Below are 7,422 nucleotides of genomic sequence, written 5' to 3'. Positions count from 1 at the left end.
AAGTCCTAATAAAGAGTGTTTGGATCTTCCTGTCATTTCACTCTTCTTGGTCCTTTTAAATGTATTTAATCATTCGTCATGCTCTCTGATATCTTCATATACATGTCACAGCTAAATGTGTCCTATTTATGTCCACATTAAATTAGAGGAATATTCTTAGAGTTAATGCTGGATCTGGTGTGGCCGTCCACAACATAATTAGAGATGAGAGAGGGTAGCATCCACAGCATTCTGGAAATTTGTGAACAGGAAATCCAAAGAGTCTTTTTAAGATTATCTGTTTGGGTCTTCCTGTCATTTAAAATGTATTATTTGGCATTTTGACTGATACTGTAAATTAAATTAGAGGAGTATTCTCAAAATGAATGTGGTTTCTGGTGTATAGCACCCACAGAGCCTCAAACACACACACACAAGAAGTAGCTGCTGGAGGTCGATGGAAGGGTCCACAGATGAGCGGCGAGCAGCAGCACCTGATGTCTTTGTTGCCAGACTACCGCCTGTCAAAGTAGCATCATGCTGCGACCAGCATGACCTTGTTGCCAGGCAACCCAACTTCTTTGACAGATAGCGGGAAAGTTCTGCAGGGAGGGTGAAATTGGAAACGAGAAAGATAAAAGTGCTGCTGGATTCAGACCTTTATGAAGAGCAGAAAGAAACTGAAAAATACATGAAGGTGTGAGGAGCAGCAGCATCAACGCGAGCTGACATCTCGACTGGAGTGTGTCTTCATCAGAAAAAAAGTGCTGCAGCTGTCTGCCTCCTCCTGCTTTTACAAACCTGCTCTCCCTGCGTGTCTGCAGGCCTTTGATTTGTGAGGCGGCGTGCTGCGCGAGGCGTGTTCTCGGTGTGTAAACACACATAAAATAAAGCTCAGAGCTTGGCCATGAGCTGCAGTACAAGGTAGCTCTCTGTCTGGGAACATGCAGACCCCTCCCATGGTCTCCTCTGCTGCTGATTATACACATCAATTCAGCTGAATTCACTATAAAACCAAATTATATACTGAGCTTAGATACTTAACTAATGAGTCTAACAGGGAAAAATTGACCAAACACACAGAACTGAAGATGACTCATAACATGAATGTATAGAAATATGTTGCATGTTTGTGTTTTTCCTCGTGTTCACACAGCTTGTCCAGTTTTAGACATTTTAACTGCTCAGTGTTTTACTTTACACTGACCAACTGTATGTTGCAAAAAAAACCAACCTCATAATTTCAGGATTATTCTGTATATTAGAGCAGAAAAATACTGATTGGATCAAAACTGATGATTTTGGTGAAAACTAAGATGCTTTTTTTTCTAGCTTTCAAGCAAACAGACTTTGCATTTACGTCAAACTCAAGGTCCGCAGGCTAAATCTGGCCCTTGTTGACATTTTATCTGGCCCCAAAGGTGATACTTTCAATGTGAAATAGTTTTTTGGTGTCTGGTTTTTCCATCCTATTTAGTGAATTATTTGCATGACACCTGGCCAGCCTTCAAGAAATTTAAATTAGAAATTTTTAATAATCTTTAATTTTGGTGTGGAGTACAGACGATCAGCTTTAATTTTTTTCTGTATTCTTTTCTCATGTAGGTATACAACTACATCTTCTATAACCAAAGTTATGAGGAAAACCAAGAGTTATTCTGTTTAAGGAAATAAATAATTCTCTGTGTAAATCTGACAATAACACAGAATAAGTGAACATAGTCAGGAATTTAAGTTGATCTAAAATAAATGAATTTTATTTACAGAATCAAATAAATTACTAATGTACATCTTATGTTGAACAATCAAATTTTGTGAGTTTAAACATCAACAAAAATACGCACGCGTCTATAAATAATGTCGATTTGACAACTCAAACAGAAACAGCAGAACTTAAGGTCTTAATAAACCAGATGTTTGCAGGTACATGAAACTTATATGGCAGGTTTAGGTTTAATAAAAAGAAGGAAAAGGAGGAATGTTAGTAGGTGTAACGTTTTAGCTTATCAATATGTGAAAAAACCAGAACGAACACTGGGTCTCTGCCGACGCGTCAGCCCAAACTCCGGTCCACTCAGTCAAAACACTCAGCTTTTACCTGGAGGTGTGGACCGTCAGGTTAAGCGGTAGGAAGAATTCACAAGGTTGGTAAGAAACTCAGGTCAGGTCCCTTACGGCCAGTAAAAACTTCCAAAGTTTTGGTAATCTGCCACTGTCCGAAGGAGTGAGCCAAATCCGCTTCGGTTTTTTTCCTTTAAAATAAAAGATTCTCATCAAAAGTTTAAAAAACTTAATGGAGCTTCAAAGCTGGTTATTGGGATCATGACTGAAGGTGTCGTGAGCCGATAGGCAAAGATCTGCTCGTTGGCAAAAGACTCAAATCTGATTGCCAAATGTTGATTTTTCCTGTGGAGGGAAAACAGCTCAGTTAGACGAAGACGACGTCTTCTCTCGTCTCTCTTCTTTCTAACTCTGTCGAGGGCTTTGTAGCAGGGTTCATTTCTAAAGAGAAAAAAGTACTAAGTACATGACCTCGACTCTTGGGTTGGTTACAGTAAGAGCAGCAGTTTAGGGCATTTACCATAGTGGAATAACACCTGCACCTGGACAGCAAGACAGTTTGAAACCTTGACTGGATTACACTGAATGAAAATGAAATAAGTTCAATGAAATAAGAGTGAATTATTTAAACTAAAATAAATGATCAATTTAGTTAAATTGAAAAAGAAAAAGAAAAACACATAATCACTTTACTGTCAAATAACAGTTGATTAAACAAAGATTTGTGTTAAACAAATAAAAAAACATTGGAACAATATTATTTTTGTGTTTTTTTTTCTTTTTCTTTGTTACAATGCAAGAAGATAGATTGTCATTCCTTTCATTCTGTAACTTTGGTTTATAAAATGATAATAACTTGTATTTAAAAGAAAGTATAAATCAAAACTATAAAGAACATTATTATTTTGTTTATTAAATAAAATAAAATAAAATAAAATGTCTCTTTTGAGGAAGAACTATTGAGACCAGGGTCAAAGACAGATGGAAATGTTTATTCCCCCTCAGGTCGACTTATTTTAAAGTCAAACAATTAGATTTTTAATAAGCTTTTTTTTTTTACCTGATTTGCTGGATGTGATAAGATACAATAAATGAAAAAGTTGTTCATAAAAGGTAATGCGTTTAAAACTTATGTGTTATGCTTATGTGTCTTTCTAAATTAAATGTTAATTCTTCAGCTGTTAGGTTATGTGTTACATAAAACATAATTTGAAAAAGATAGTTTGTAGTTACATAAGAATAATGTTTTTTTAGTAAACTTTGACAAAGATTGTTGACTTGGACCAAGTTTTGAACGTTGGCCTCTTTGTGTAACTGAGTCCTACACTCCTGTTGTAATCTTTTAAAGTGGTTTTAACAGTTCTAAAGACCTCTTAGTCTTTCAAGATTTTGTTTTTTTTTTTTTTTTGGGTTTTGGCTGCTTTTCCACTAATTTTCTTCAAAACCTTTTAACTTTGATCTTTGACCTTTGACTCAGATGAGAAACCAGTTTTGTTTCAAGCAACAGCTTTACTGTTTTTAGGCTGGACCTTCAGCCACTTTACTTTAAGAAAGCTGTAAAAAATTATTACAAAATATGAAGAAACTTTTGGATATTTTGAAGAAATGGTACTTAAAGTAACAGCTGAAATGTCATACTGTCAAACATTTTGTAACGGTTCATTTTTTTAACCAACTATAAATAATATTGTGGAGTCGCAAAAACGTCTCAGAATAAAAGTTTCATAACTCATTCATGCTGCACATGCAGTGACTCACATTACTTAACCCTCTTTTTTCCCTTTTTTAAAATCAGACTGATCCATGCAGCTTGACCCTTATTTTAAATTATCTAGCAACACAAATCATTAAAGCTCAACATAAAAACAGAACGTCATCACAAAGAGCAGCGAGTTGAATTAATTCATCTAATTAACAATATTGTTGCACAGATATCCTAACTTTGCTCATTTGCTTTAGTGGCTGGGCTTTGATGTTTGTGAACAAACAAACAGTTAAAAGTACATTAATACCCAGAATGCAATTGGGCAGAGTGTAAATTAACTGCAGTGCCTTCTTTATTTGTTGATTGCTTAAAACTCTTTCATCTTATACTGAAAAGAATGCTGAAACGTGTTTATACTTCTTTTTGCATTGTTGTTTTTGTCCCTGTTGTTCTAAATAACAGTAGCCCTTCTCAACACATGCAGGTACACCCAGGTAATATGGAACACCAGGTGTTTTCATAATTGCATCCTTCTAGTTCCCTAGTAACAAATGCTGGTGCCGCAGAGCTACTGTCTGCTGTTTTGACTGTCTGAGACTCTGTCCACACTGCTGGGAACAAATCTGAGCACAAATACAGCTCTAAATATTTTTTTTCACACAGCTGATGCATAAACTAATTTAAAAAGTATCAACAAACTGAAAGCAATATACAACTGTGAGTACAAAAACAATACATTTGGTACTAAAATCTCAACCAGACATGATAAAAGTTTTTTAAAGACCCACAAAAAATAGTTTAATTTAAAAGTAATTTACTATTTTATTATATTACAGTTTGTAAACAAGCAGTAATCTGGGAGCAATTTGTATTGACACAAAGAGGAAAAATAATCTTTTCTTTTTTTTTAAACTTTGCATCAAATTTCAGGTCTTGACTGTAAATGTGGTTTTATTCTATAAAACTTTATTAAAAACGAGATTCCTGGTGAAGCGTTGAGTTACTTACATCTTTATGGCTCCCTGTGGTTACAACGTATATCACTGCTTCTTTATGGCAATAATATCATGCTTAATGATGCACATATATATAGAAATATATATGAGCCTGTTCTCCTCATCGAAGATTCATGTTTTCATTAAATGTGTACTTTTTTTCTGACACTGAGCCCTGAAATGCCAATACAATATATATGATAATTACAATGTGTGGGCGGCAGCATCTCTCACCTATTTAAAGTAATTCATTAACCAACAGCTCCAAGCTTCATATCTGTGTGTGTGTGTGTGTGTGTGTGTGTGTGTGTGTGTGTGTGTGTGTGTGTGTGTGTTCAGGTTAGTGTTAACTATAGACCAGTAATGGTTAATTTTAGGGAAAATGTCTGGGTTTGACATAAATACAGTTACAAAAATGAATCAAGTCANGTGTGTGTGTGTGTGTGTGTGTGTGTGTGTGTGTGTGTGTGTGAACTGCAGACACGCTTCACCCCCTGAAAGTTTCTCGTTCGACAAGTGGAAGCTACAACAATGTGTGTGTTTGTTGTGTGTACGAGCGCTTCCTTGGCTGCACTTCAGACACGAGCCCCACCAACAAAAGGGCCATTTATCGGCCCATTCAGGCCATCGTGGGGGCCCATCCCGGAGACGCGCGGGGTGGGGGTGGGGGGTGGGGGGGCTGACATGGAGATTGGCGGCACCGGGCGCCATAATAGCCACCATTATTTGGTGTCTGCACAACCACTCCGCATGACCTGGAGGGGAAAAACTCCCGTCTCCGGCCCTGAATGCAAACACACACACACACGTTTGCACATCTATCCATTTGGGGACATTCCATTGACTTCCATTACATTTCTACAGCCTAACCCTGACCACAACCCCTAAGGCTAACCTCACAGGTACCTACCTGACCCTAAAACTAACCTAAACTCAGTTCACACCTTGGTCCTAAACCCGACCCCCCCAACCTACCAATGGCATTTAAACCAAATGGGGACTCGACTTTTGTCCCCAAATGTAGGATTTTTGTCTTAAAATTGCCCCCGAATGTCACCAGAAACAAACCCCCCCCCCCCCACACACACACACACCTACACAAAGCAGCTGAATGTGGTCTGTGAATCAGAAATGTGTGTGACTCCACCTCTCTGAAACAAAGGGAGACACTTGCATGATGAAAGTCTTTTGGAAGTCCTGTTCACGATGCTGTTTGGAGGCATGTTGTCATGGTAACTGCATCTTTTTTTCTATCCCCGCACTTCTTCTCATGCAAGGTGATGAGCTCAGTTCACACTTCCCTGCCCACCTTTTGTTTGGAACAAAAACTCACTGTCAGAAGATGGTTTGCAGGCGGTGTCCCCACTTGTGTTGTGTTTCACGCACTGCTGCTGTTCTTGTGTTTTTAAAGAAGTCGTCCGCACGCGAATCGATGCAGCCATCGCCAAAACCAAACCGTTCGTTAACCTCGCCGTAAAAAATAAATTGTCAACAACAAGCTGGGCATTTATCGAGCGGCGGTGACTGTAAAACTTGGACCTAATCACAAAAAATGAGAAAGAGCTCAAATAAACCTGTTTTATTGACAAACCTTTTAGACAATCAGAAGATCCTTATTGATTTTTGTTTTTAATTGATTTGTGTTTTATCAGCCAAGCTGGGCTGCTAATGGCGAGACATTATTGGACATAATTGCACATCATCATTTATGACTCTCCCCACACAGACTGATTAAGTTATTGATCCGTCACAAACATCTCCTCTGGAATTAAAAAAATAACATCTGCTGCTCTAAATAATGACAACTTACACACGTGCAATTCAGAGTAAAGCGCTTGACATCCTGTTTATTTACAGAACATTCGGACTTGCTTTAAGAGTGACGGCCAGGTGAGCAATTAAGCTGCAGTTTGTCCTAACACTCCCCTCAGAGCCAAGAGAAACATGAATGTGTCAGATTTAACATCCAGGTGTAAAAACCTGTTCAGCTCTGGGTTGTTATAGAGCCACAGACTAACACACAAATCTTACACAGTGAATGGACACAGGTCAAACTCTACTTTGGTGTCCATTAAGAACCTTATATAAACGTGTTTTACTCTAATTGAAAAGGCTGTAAGGTAAATGCAGAGCACCCAGCTTTTTCTAACTTCTTAGCAATAAATAAATAATCTAAATTACAGGTTTTCTTGTATGCATGGCTGGTTCGATTTAATGCAACAAACTGTTTACATGATCAGCATGTAAAAATTAGCTAAATAAAACAGAGCAAAAAAACTTGCAATGTTCTCTTTTTTACTGAATCATGCATTAGCATCTATGTCTTGTTAATTGCATGATTAAAAGCACGTTTTTCAGTTCCTTAATCTGTCAAACAAGCCTCCTAACTTCTTTTTCATCACACTTTGTGTTGTAAGCAGAACTGAGACGGCAGACGACAGAAAACATAAAGAAACTTTTGTTTAAAGGCAGTTTATTCAAAACCGAAAAGTGGAACTGAAAACAAAATGTAGGCAAAAAGATCTGATATGTTATGTATGTTTAACTTAAACAAGAGGCTTCACTGATGGGACACCCCTAAAAAAAAACTGTGCCCCTCCCACAGCCTCCAGTTTATATGCATATTTTTAAGAGTACATGTTTAGAAGCAGGCAAGTTTCAAATTTGTGCTTTCTTTCAAAC

Source organism: Austrofundulus limnaeus, unplaced genomic scaffold (genome assembly GCF_001266775.1).
Source record: "Austrofundulus limnaeus strain Quisiro unplaced genomic scaffold, Austrofundulus_limnaeus-1.0 Scaffold57, whole genome shotgun sequence".
Taxonomy (NCBI): Eukaryota; Metazoa; Chordata; class Actinopteri; order Cyprinodontiformes; family Rivulidae; genus Austrofundulus; species Austrofundulus limnaeus.
Note: the sequence above shows the minus strand (reverse complement) of the source record.